General features: G+C 34.2%; 1 long non-coding RNA gene across 1 annotated transcript; it reads left to right on the top strand.

Annotated features, from left to right (window-relative positions):
* The first annotated feature begins 695 nt into the window (after nt 1–695).
* LOC105636604 (uncharacterized) lies at nt 696–9,799 on the top strand. Its single transcript, XR_016322685.1, has 5 exons — nt 696–1,418; nt 2,048–2,113; nt 2,830–2,888; nt 8,682–8,747; nt 9,464–9,799. It is a non-coding gene; the product is annotated as an uncharacterized LOC105636604 (long non-coding RNA).
* Nucleotides 9,800–12,888: the final 3,089 nt, after the last annotated feature.

Genomic DNA, 12,888 nt, shown 5'->3' with positions numbered 1-12,888 from the left:
ATAAAAAATAAACAATAGATAATTCCAATATTAAGAAAAATAAAGCAATAGAAAAAATAATGAAATATGAAAATTTGCGAGAATTTTGATTGAAAATAAGAGAAGAGTTATGATATAATTAGTTGTGAAATAAAAAATCATCAACTCATCATATTTGGACATGTTTCTCATTTATTAGTTTCCCAAATTGTCCCTTATAATAAAAAAATAACAACTATATTTTTGGATAATTTAGTAGATAAATAAATAAATGATTAAAAAATGAATAAAATTTATTTACCAAAAAATAAATAAAAAAACACCTATTTTATCAAAAACTATTCGTTACACTCTTTTTTTATACACTTGAAAGTTTTTTTTTTTATATAAATCAACTATTCATGTATCATTTTTTGTATAAATTAAGTAAAAAAATGTGTATTTTTTTCACCACTTTTTATAACTTATGTACCACTTCTCTTTACCATAAATTAAATCAATTACAATCAAATCAAGTAATATAAATTTTTTTATAAAAATTTTAAGCTACAATTTTTTTTTGCATCCGGTTCGAACCGGACCGGAACCGCCGGTTCCGATTCATATTTTAAGATTCACATGAACCTTAATCAGCCCTTGAACCGCCGGTTCCGGTTCAAAATTATGAATCGCTGGTTCCAGTCCGGTTCCGGTTCGTCTATAGTACGGTTCTGAAACAACCCGAATTTTTTATTTTCAAAGATTTTCCAATTAAATTTAATAAACCGACAGCCTGGAAATTTATTTCAATATTTTAATGCGAACACTGTGAGAAACCGAACCGAAAACCGACTGAAAAAGCCGAAAACCAAATGAAAACCAAAGATATGGGTCGAATCGAACCGAATCGAACCGGTTCGACCCAAACCATCTAGAAAATTCCATTTTTTTTTTTATCTCCAGCGCTGCACCTCTACTCGTCACCCTCACCAGCGCCTCAACTCCACTCCACCGACACAGCCACTGCGCCTCCTCCTCCCTTCTTCTTCTTCTTCTTCTTCTTCTTCTTCTTTCTTTCTTTCTTTCTTTCTTTCTTTTCTTTTCTTTCTTCTTCCCTGCGTCTGTCTGCGTGTGACTGGCGAGAGACAGCAGATCTATCGCGCGCCACCCAGCCCTCGCGGGCCACCTCGCCGCCACTCCACGCCGCCAGTCGCACCGCCTCACTGCTCCTTCGCGCGCCACTGCCAGTAGCTCCGCCCTCTGCCAGATTGCGCAGCGCACAACAGCAGCACAGTCTCCACCTTGTCGCGCCACCACCGTGCCCTGCTGCTCCGCCACAACAGATCGCGCCTCTGCCGCCGCTCCAGCGTGCCTCCGACCACCGACAGCCACTGCTCTCCGATCCGGCACGCGTGAAAATCCCCGATCTAGCGAAATTCGACAAAAGATTATATTTTGGGGTAATAAAATTAATGCTACTAATTTTAGTTACTTAAATTAATTTTATTATTGTAGTTAATTAATTTAGTTAATTTAATTTTCAGTATTGATTTATAATATAAATGTTGATTCACTTAAAATCCTTTGATTAATTTATTGAGCAATTTTGATGATAATATCATGAATGGAATGAAATGAAGAATTGAGAATTAAAGGTAATGTTGATATGGATTTTCGGATGGAGGATGAGAAAATTGAATTGATTGATTGATTGCCCGATGGATGGGCTGTGTGGTTTGGAGTTATTAGATAAATTGTTGATATTTTAACAGGTGGAAAATCCAATTTTTAGGGGAGATGCTGCCGAAATTTCGGTAGAAATAAAATGAATTTCGGTAGCAAATAAAATTCATTATAGAAATTTAATTATTTATAGAGAGTAGAAAATAAAAGAAAATAAAATAGATTTCAGAAGAAATAAATAAAATAGAGTTCGGTAGAGAAATAAAATTTATTATAGAAAAGAAATTAATATCGAGATTAGATTACGTAGAAAAATTAAGAGTTTAAAATAAAATTCTAAGAGTGGTAAAGAAATGCTTTATCTGATGTAGTTACTTTTGTTTTGTGTCATTCTTAAATTTCTTAGATCGCCCGGGTCCATCTAGTGCTCCTCCAGGACAGAATCAAAGCTAGAACTTCGCTCTCCATCACTGTGAGTAATAATAAATAATGCATATCAACACTGCATTTGCATAACATTACATTTTTATATATTTACATATTGTATTTTCTCATATTTATTATGTTATGATCACTATAATTATACTTGTGCATAATTGTGCATTTGGATGAAATTGGTGTATTATGATAAATGAATTGTTTGATTATTTGTGCTGTGTATATACTGTGCTCTGTTTGTGTGGAGTTGGGATGAAGTGGGTCACCATGGGTTTGTGAGGACGGTCGATAAATAAGGATCCTGATGAACTGATGAAAGTGGACCGTCGGCCGGGTAAATGGGAGATCGGCGCCCCCGTGTGCACCTGATGAACTGATGAAATGATGTTGATGATATGGAAAAGAAAAGAGAGAATGTAAAAATAAAATATTGAGAGGACTGGTCAAGTGAGGATTAGACCGGTCGGCCAGATATGGGGGATTGGCTCCCCGGGTGCACATGTTTGAGAGGATGGGCTGTTTGAGAGGACGGCTCGTCGGGGATTTAGGTGACGCCACTGACTAATTTCCACGTGATGTGATTATTTGAAGGTGATATTGTTTGTGGGTGCTGATGTAATGTCATATGGTTGACTGTTGTATGTTCATTCAGTATAGTAGGGTGCATTTTGCTTGACTGTATGTGGTGTGTATTATTTATTATTATTCACTGAGTTGCAAAACTCACCCCCTTCTCTCCAAACCTCCCAGGTACTAGGAAGCAGTTGATCCGACTGAAGCTCTGCAATCTTCTCCGCAGAGTTATAAATGTAAACTTTATATTCTTGATATTTAATTTTGAATGTATAAATTATTCTTTTATCAGATTTTTTTTTTAGACTCCGCAGTTATAGGGCTGTGTATTTAAATTGGGCCTTATTGTTAGCACTACGCTATAAATTAATTATTGTGCAATTAACTGTAGGTAAACTAGTAAGCCCTTATTGTAATTATGAGTTATTGTGAATAGGCCCTGGTTAAATTTTATGTATTATTTGATATTGGGCCAGATGTTTGAAAATTTTATAAAACTTATATCTTAAGTCATATGGGCTTACTGTTTTGTTGAAATTAGGAGAATCATGTAGACAGATTGAATAATTTAGGCTTACTACGGGCCTCGGGGGCCTTAAGCTTACCTGGGCCCTAGTGCCGGTCCGGCCCACGGAAATGGGTCGTGACAAAGGTGGTATCAGAGCAAAAGTTCATAAGTCTAGATGTAACTGCGGAGTAATTCCTGTCATGTCTTGACATAGTCTTTCTTGCTTTCCTCTTCAGCGTTGTTCGCAGTCAGGTTAAAGTCAAGTTGTTTAATAATTAAAATTTGTATCCTTGTCCTCTAGAGATGTGATTTAGCTAATGATGCTAAGGGGATGGTTTAAACGTAAACTAGAATCCTTCTATGGAATAAATAATATTCATATATAATTTAAGTAGGTAAGAAGATAAGTTATATAGGATTAATAAGTTGAAGTTAGATGATGAAAGTGTGCTATTTTTATTTAATACGTGTTGAATATGGAATACATATATAAAAATGCAGGAATGTGTGTATATGTGTGCCTGTGGAATTGAGAATGAGTTGCTAATTATTTATTAAGAGAACTAAATGGTTCGGATTTAAGGACATTAGAATCTATTTAAGTGGTGCCTTGAATTAATATATGTATTTGGTGATATTTACATGATGTTGGTTGGTGGAATTTATTATAATTATTGAGATAAATATTTTTCTGGATGGAATGGATATACATGATTTTTATAAGGTCTGAATATTGAAGGATTTGGTGTGATTTGATATGATAATGGTGATGAGTATTTTTCATAAAGAATAATATTGGTGGAATTATTATATGAAGTAAGTTTTATTTATGAATAATCCCTGCTTGGTAGAGCAAAGTGTATTGTTGTATTCATCAACTATTTTTTTTAGGGTGTGAATATAGGGAATAATATAAATTATTGTGGTTAAAAGAAAAGTAAATCGCGATTTTCAGTAAGAGATAAATTACTCTAATCTTTATGTACTTAGTGGTGGATATTGTGTGGCTTGTGGAATCTTATGGTTTATCTAATGGTATTTAGTCTTTTGATGTTTAAAATTTGATGTTTAAAATAATTGTTGCACACTCGATGGTATGTAAAGTACAAACAATGATTTTTATTCAATGGGGGATTCTATGATCCGAGGAACAATTCTATAAGGGAATCAAGGTAATTATGTTATGTAAATAGTGGGGCATGATGATTAAGTGTATTGATGAATGACATCAGACCTGGAGAGGTAATTATCCAATTATTGAATTGATGTTATACCAATGAAGTAGATAAGTAAGAATGGATCTAGTCCTGTTACTGAATGAATATTAAGAAAAGAATCAAATACATAAAGGTGAGGAATATGAATTAATGTGATTTAAATGAGGATAGCTAGTAATTAGAGGTTTGACAAATTAAGGATAATTGTTAGAAAATTTGATGCAAATAGGAATAATGATACATCAGAGGATCTAAGATAAAGATTTTTATATTTTGGGATTTCACGAGTGTAGGAAAAATTGTGGTTCGCGTTGATCTCACTATGCTTATACGAGAATAAATTTTAAGACAAATTGATCAAGAATTGATAAAAAGATTGACTAATAGTTAATAGGAGTATTTACAAGTAATGAAAGAGTTATGGACCTAATCTTAAGGACATTCAGGAATATAAAGGAATGTCTGGTAGAAAAATGATAAGTGGGGCGATGAGGTTGATCGTTTATAGAATTACGAGGGTGGTATATATAATTAAAGGATAGTTAGTATAATCTAGGAATTAATACAGTGAAAGTTTAGTATGTAGTGAGTGTATTAGACAGGATATAATTTAGATCCTAGTACATGTAGGATGTTTAATAAGTCAGACTAAGTCTATGGACCAAGTATAATAAAATAAAAGTAAAAGATAACAAAGGCAATTAGTGGTTTTGGGATTAAAACGCTATTATATTGGGGTGATAATTATATTAGGAAAATTATAGGTTGAATATAATTTGAACATAATTTGAATATAAAGAATAGAGGAGAATAATATTTGTATAATTGAAAAGTTTCTTGTTATATCTCATGGAGAATAGAGATAAGGTGGATATTAAGAATTTAAATGATCATGAATAGTAATTTGATGCGGTAAATAAATTTAAGATTTATGAAAATTTAGAAAATTAAAAGATGCTTTAGAATAATTAGTTTAGAATATGTAGTTAGAAAATAGTTTTATGAGTTATATTAATTGAATCCATATATTGAGCTTATAAATGTATTATGTACAAGTGATAAGTGTTATTAATACTAATAACTTGAAATAAGAGTTGATGAAGAATCATGAGATTCAGCTTGAGATGACGATGAATATGAATAAATGTAATGTCTTGATGCAAAGTAGTTAGAATAAGAAATTCCTATTACTTAGTGCATTTTTGTAAGTTACTTAGTTTATTGGATGGAGAAAGGGAGATATAATTACGCCTCTAGGGAACAGAAGGGTATCTGGAGTATTTTATATATCAATGAACTAACTGGGTTTTAATTTACTGTTCATTTGGAATATTGAGATTTGTGTAAGAATAAACAAGTGAATTTGGGATAATTTTAGGGAGAAGAATACACACAAGTATTCAAAAACTGAAAACATGAATTATAAGATTATCGGATGTGTTAACAAGATGGTCTAAGATTACATCTTCACTATACTTGAAGACCAACTTAAGTGTGTTAATATGGTAATTTATTAATTTAAAATTTGCTCATGGAATGATTGAGATATCAATTAGGATGAGAGTCATTCATATATGATTTGGAGTCGATGTAAAGCTATTCTGAATTTCTTAGCAATTGGTGGAAATTATGATTGAATGAATAGAATTGTGTTATAAATGGCAGTTTGTGACAGATCTTATGGTTTAAGAGAATACTTAATTAGTTAGGTCCATTCGAGGAATGGTACATTGCAACTCTGATGTTGAAGGATTCAATGAGGAATTAACCTTGTTTGGAGTAAAGAATATAGAGAGAACATAATTATGGTTGAGGATATTCCTAGATTGTATTAGGTATAAATTTTACGAATTTGGAGGTGATAGACAAACTTGGAGAGAAAGAATAACCCAATGATATTATTATCTGAATATTCTTAGGTATTCATGGGTAAGAAGAAACATAAAACAAAGGACATAGTTTAATCAGGAGTTGGATTATAGGTTTAATATCCTTAATCTCATACTTAGCTAGAGCAAAAGGCACTACTTGTTTAGGATATCTGGATACGTAGACCTAGGTAAATTGGATATAAAATACGGTTTGGAGAATTTTACATCTTGAGCAAGATAAAAAAAAAATGTTGGCTAGACTTCTTTATGGAGTTGAGTGTAATAGAATGGTGTGTGCATATTTTAGAAAATACATTAAGAATATTTGGCATGTCAACAGCTAACTTGACTAGTTGCATAAGTTCTTGTCATAATTAGTTAAGAAATGGTATAGTATGAATTCTCATTAGTAGGATTTGAAATGAGATTGTATATCTATCTTCGTTGGAAAATGGTTAAGTTGATAAATATGTGATGAGATTGGGATAGAAGTCAGGATCTCCTATCAGTTGATAGCAATTAGTTAGAGAAATGTCATGATTCTGTTGAAATAAGCTTGTGGTAGTGCAATGAATTTGTTCTCTTTAATTGGAAAGGATCGAATGGTACTTAATGGTAGAACTTGATAATAATAATAATAAGGATCCTAAATTGGAATAGTAGTAAATTTGGATATGTGGATGCGAGTATCAGAAGATTTAATGCTTGGTTTGTGTATGAGTATCTTATTGAGAAACGATCGTTGCCTATAATAGCTAGTGAGAGATAAATGAGGCGATACATCAATATAGGTCACATGATATATAGCTAATGAGAGTTATAACCCTTACTTGAGCAGAGGTTATGAGGAACTTAAATTCTTACGCTTAACAGTGAATACTAGAGTCAAATCTGTGCCTTGGGTTATGAATGTTTTACTCGACTTGACTTGTAGATATAGTACAACTCAAGTTTAAATTAACTATGGTGATAACTTTTAACAGTTGCATCATTATGTGAGAAGCACAACCACCATTGTAGTAAACAACTGTTGCATCCTAGTTTCTTATTATTTTCAAAATTCGAGGACGAATTTTTATAAGGGGGGAAGACTGAAACAACCCGAATTTTTTATTTTCAAAGATTTTCCAATTAAATTTAATAAACCGACAGCCTGGAAATTTATTTCAATATTTTAATGCGAACACTGTGAGAAACCGAACCGAAAACCGACTGAAAAAGCCGAAAACCAAATGAAAACCAAAGATATGGGTCGAATCGAACCGAATCGAACCGGTTCGACCCAAACCATCTAGAAAATTCCATTTTTTTTTATCTCCAGCGCTGCACCTCTACTCGTCACCCTCACCAGCGCCTCAACTCCACTCCACCGACACAGCCACTGCGCCTCCTCCTCCCTTCTTCTTCTTCTTCTTCTTCTTCTTTCTTTCTTTCTTTCTTTTCTTTTCTTTCTTCTTCCCTGCGTCTGTCTGCGTGTGACTGGCGAGAGACAGCAGATCTATCGCGCGCCACCCAGCCCTCGCGGGCCACCTCGCCGCCACTCCACGCCGCCAGTCGCACCGCCTCACTGCTCCTTCGCGCGCCACTGCCAGTAGCTCCGCCCTCTGCCAGATTGCGCAGCGCACAACAGCAGCACAGTCTCCACCTTGTCGCGCCACCACCGTGCCCTGCTGCTCCGCCACAACAGATCGCGCCTCTGCCGCCGCTCTAGCGTGCCTCCGACCACCGACAGCCACTGCTCTCCGATCCGGCACGCGTGAAAATCCCCGATCTAGCGAAATTCGACAAAAGATTATATTTTGGGGTAATAAAATTAATGCTACTAATTTTAGTTACTTAAATTAATTTTATTATTGTAGTTAATTAATTTAGTTAATTTAATTTTCAGTATTGATTTATAATATAAATGTTGATTCACTTAAAATCCTTTGATTAATTTATTGAGCAATTTTGATGATAATATCATGAATGGAATGAAATGAAGAATTGAGAATTAAAGGTAATGTTGATATGGATTTTCGGATGGAGGATGAGAAAATTGAATTGATTGATTGATTGCCCGATGGATGGGCTGTGTGGTTTGGAGTTATTAGATAAATTGTTGATATTTTAACAGGTGGAAAATCCAATTTTTAGGGGAGATGCTGCCGAAATTTCGGTAGAAATAAAATGAATTTCGGTAGCAAATAAAATTCATTATAGAAATTTAATTATTTATAGAGAGTAGAAAATAAAAGAAAATAAAATAGATTTCAGAAGAAATAAATAAAATAGAGTTCGGTAGAGAAATAAAATTTATTATAGAAAAGAAATTAATATCGAGATTAGATTACGTAGAAAAATTAAGAGTTTAAAATAAAATTCTAAGAGTGGTAAAGAAATGCTTTATCTGATGTAGTTACTTTTGTTTTGTGTCATTCTTAAATTTCTTAGATCGCCCGGGTCCATCTAGTGCTCCTCCAGGACAGAATCAAAGCTAGAACTTCGCTCTCCATCACTGTGAGTAATAATAAATAATGCATATCAACACTGCATTTGCATAACATTACATTTTTATATATTTACATATTGTATTTTCTCATATTTATTATGTTATGATCACTATAATTATACTTGTGCATAATTGTGCATTTGGATGAAATTGGTGTATTATGATAAATGAATTGTTTGATTATTTGTGCTGTGTATATACTGTGCTCTGTTTGTGTGGAGTTGGGATGAAGTGGGTCACCATGGGTTTGTGAGGACGGTCGATAAATAAGGATCCTGATGAACTGATGAAAGTGGACCGTCGGCCGGGTAAATGGGAGATCGGCGCCCCCGTGTGCACCTGATGAACTGATGAAATGATGTTGATGATATGGAAAAGAAAAGAGAGAATGTAAAAATAAAATATTGAGAGGACTGGTCAAGTGAGGATTAGACCGGTCGGCCAGATATGGGGGATTGGCTCCCCGGGTGCACATGTTTGAGAGGATGGGCTGTTTGAGAGGACGGCTCGTCGGGGATTTAGGTGACGCCACTGACTAATTTCCACGTGATGTGATTATTTGAAGGTGATATTGTTTGTGGGTGCTGATGTAATGTCATATGGTTGACTGTTGTATGTTCATTCAGTATAGTAGGGTGCATTTTGCTTGACTGTATGTGGTGTGTATTATTTATTATTATTCACTGAGTTGCAAAACTCACCCCCTTCTCTCCAAACCTCCCAGGTACTAGGAAGCAGTTGATCCGACTGAAGCTCTGCAATCTTCTCCGCAGAGTTATAAATGTAAACTTTATATTCTTGATATTTAATTTTGAATGTATAAATTATTCTTTTATCAGATTTTTTTTTTGGACTCCGCAGTTATAGGGCTGTGTATTTAAATTGGGCCTTATTGTTAGCACTACGCTATAAATTAATTATTGTGCAATTAACTGTAGGTAAACTAGTAAGCCCTTATTGTAATTATGAGTTATTGTGAATAGGCCCTGGTTAAATTTTATGTATTATTTGATATTGGGCCAGATGTTTGAAAATTTTATAAAACTTATATCTTAAGTCATATGGGCTTACTGTTTTGTTGAAATTAGGAGAATCATGTAGACAGATTGAATAATTTAGGCTTACTACGGGCCTCGGGGGCCTTAAGCTTACCTGGGCCCTAGTGCCGGTCCGGCCCACGGAAATGGGTCGTGACAGGTTCGGTTCCGGTTAGAACTGAACCGGTGGCCATGCCTAGCTAGATGCATCCTCTCTATGTCTACAAACTCCCAAAGAGTGGAGAGTAATTTAATTTATAGAATGTTAATAACTTGCAAACTATAATGCTTTAACCAGAATTCTTTAAGGTGACAAACCATTTACACTTAAGACAACTTAAGGATTTCTTTAGTTTGCATTATATAATTTTATAAATAACTATTTATAAAATTATTCAACATGCGTCATGCATATTCTAAAAATAAAATGATGATCATCAAAATAATGCTTCACAATCCAAATAAAATTATTAACAAAAGGGTTCAAACATATATTTGTAAAGGAGTCAAAATTGATGGGAGCGGGTATAAAGCGGAAACAACCCTTATCGAAACCATATGAGGCAAACTAAAAACATTATCGAACAAATCAATAAACTGACCTCTTGAAGCGCAGAATCGCTCACCGGTCTTCTTTTCAGAGATCTTGGAGTCACCCACGATCTTCTGCAATAATCCCTAACTATCTCTCTTTTGGAACTCTCTGAGTGGCAGAGAATAGAATAACGTGTGTCTCTTTTTTTCTTAGGGTTTTCCAATCTTATATTAAAAAACCTCTCTTCGATAGGAAGATATTTTTTAATATAAAATAAATTAAATAAAAAATTATTTAATTAAAATAAAATCAATTATTTTAAAACTAAATAATTTATCTATTATTTAATACACTCTTAACTTTCCAAATAATTAGGGCACTACAGGGACCGCAGGAATAAAATAAATCAGGCTACTAATTATAATAAGAACCTATGTAGACCAACATATTCTTATTATAATTAATCATGAATTATTTCACTAAAAACTCATGACTGAACTCCTTATTTATTTTACTATTCCACAACATAATAAAATAATGTTCCCCATGTTAAGATTACAGATGCTGTCATTTAAATAACTTACTGACAATTTATTTAAATCACAATATAACTTTAAGATTGTCGCTCAACTTATTTCATGTGTCGGATTCAATATCCACCTGCAGGGTTTACACTATGAAACCTTATAAGCTTACTTAAAGTGCATCATCAATCTCTAAACCGAGACATGGATTCTATCATTAATTAATATTTCACAAACACAAAAAATCTTTGCCCAATTCACCGAGAATATTATTCCAATAATGAAACTCACCCTTTAATGAATCAAAGCACAAGACAATCAATGTTTGCTCATATTAAAATAAATCAAGATTAAGAACAATAAACATTATTTCTAATGTCCTAGAGAATATGTTTAACAGTCAGTACTAAACATCCATTTTCTACTTGGTCCAATTAAATACATACAAAATGTACTAATCACAATTATTGTTCATATGCTAATAACATTTATTTAATGCAAATTTCCAATTAAATACAAAGAAATAATTGTCAATAGAAAATCATTCATAGCTATACTATTACATATGCATGGTTAATAGTATATCTCTATCAATCTCCCACTTAGACTCATAACCATGCATCTATAACTTTAACTCCCATTCCTTCTACATGACTGTCAAAAGTCTTTGCTGGTAAGCTTTTTGTAAAAGGATCTGCCAGGTTGTTTTCCGATGCAATCTTTGTCACTATCACATCTCCCCTTTGAACTATGTCTCGTATCAAATGATACTTCCTCTCAATGTGTTTTGCCCTTTTATGGCTTCGTGGCTCCTTCGAGTTTGCAACTGCCCCACTATTATCACAATAAAGTGTAATAGGCAATTGCACTGAAGAAACTACGCCTAGATCCATAAGGAAGTTCCTAAGCCATACAGCTTCCTTTGCAGCTTCAGAAGCTGCCACATATTCAGCTTCCATGGTGGAGTCAGCAACACAAGTTTGCTTAATACTCCTCCAACTTATGGCTCCACCTCCCAAGACAAAAACATTACCAGAGGTTGACTTCCGAGAGTCCTTATCAGTCTGAAAATCCGAATCTGTATACCCAATGGGTACAAGATCGTCAGATTGATAAACTAACATATAATCCCTAGTCCTTTTCAAGTACTTGATTATATGCTTGACTGCAGTCCAGTGTTCTCGCCCAGGATTAGATTGAAATCTGCTAACCATGCCAACAGCAAAACAGATATCAGGTCTGGTACACAACATTGCATACATAAGGCTTCCAACTGCAGAAGCATATGGAACTGCCTTCATGTTCTCTATCTCCTCAGGTGTCTTAGGACATTGGTCCTTAGATAGAGTGATTCCATGTCTAAAGAGAAGAAAACCCTTCTTGGAATCCTGCATGCTGAAACGAGCAAGAATGGTATCAATATAAAGTGCTTGAGATAAGCCAATCATCCTTTTCTTGCGATCTCGCATAAGCTTAATCCCAAGAATATGAGTAGCCTCTCCCAAATCCTTCATATCAAAACGTTGGGATAGCCAATCTTTGACAGAATTCAACATACCTACACAATTCCCTATAAGTAGAATATCATCCACATATAGTACCAGAAAAACAACCTTACTACCATTCCATTTCTTATACACACAAGACTCATCATGACACTGATTAAAGCCAAAACTTTTGATCGCCTGGTCAAAACAAGTATTCCATGACCTAGATGCTTGTTTAAGCCCATAAATGGACCTATTCAATTTGCAAAGCAAATTTTCTTGTCCATTGTTTATGAAACCTTCTGGTTGCTTCATATAGATGCATTCATCAAGACTTCCATTTAGGAAAGCTGTCTTGACATCCATTTGCCAAATCTCATAATCATAATGAGCTGCAATGGATAGAAGAGTTCTAATAGACTTTAGCATGGCTACCGGCGAAAAAGTTTCCTCATAATCGATCCCTTCTTTCTGAGTAAACCCTTTCGCAACAAGCCTTGCCTTATAAGTTTGCACTTTACCGTCTATACCCCTCTTTTTCTTATAGATCCACTTACATCCGATGG

Source organism: Jatropha curcas, chromosome 1, assembly GCF_041381405.1.
Source record: "Jatropha curcas cultivar XTBG-Jc1 chromosome 1, XTBG_Jcur_1.0, whole genome shotgun sequence".
Classification (NCBI taxonomy): domain Eukaryota; kingdom Viridiplantae; phylum Streptophyta; class Magnoliopsida; order Malpighiales; family Euphorbiaceae; genus Jatropha; species Jatropha curcas.
Note: the sequence above shows the minus strand (reverse complement) of the source record. Positions and strands in the feature narration are given on the sequence as shown.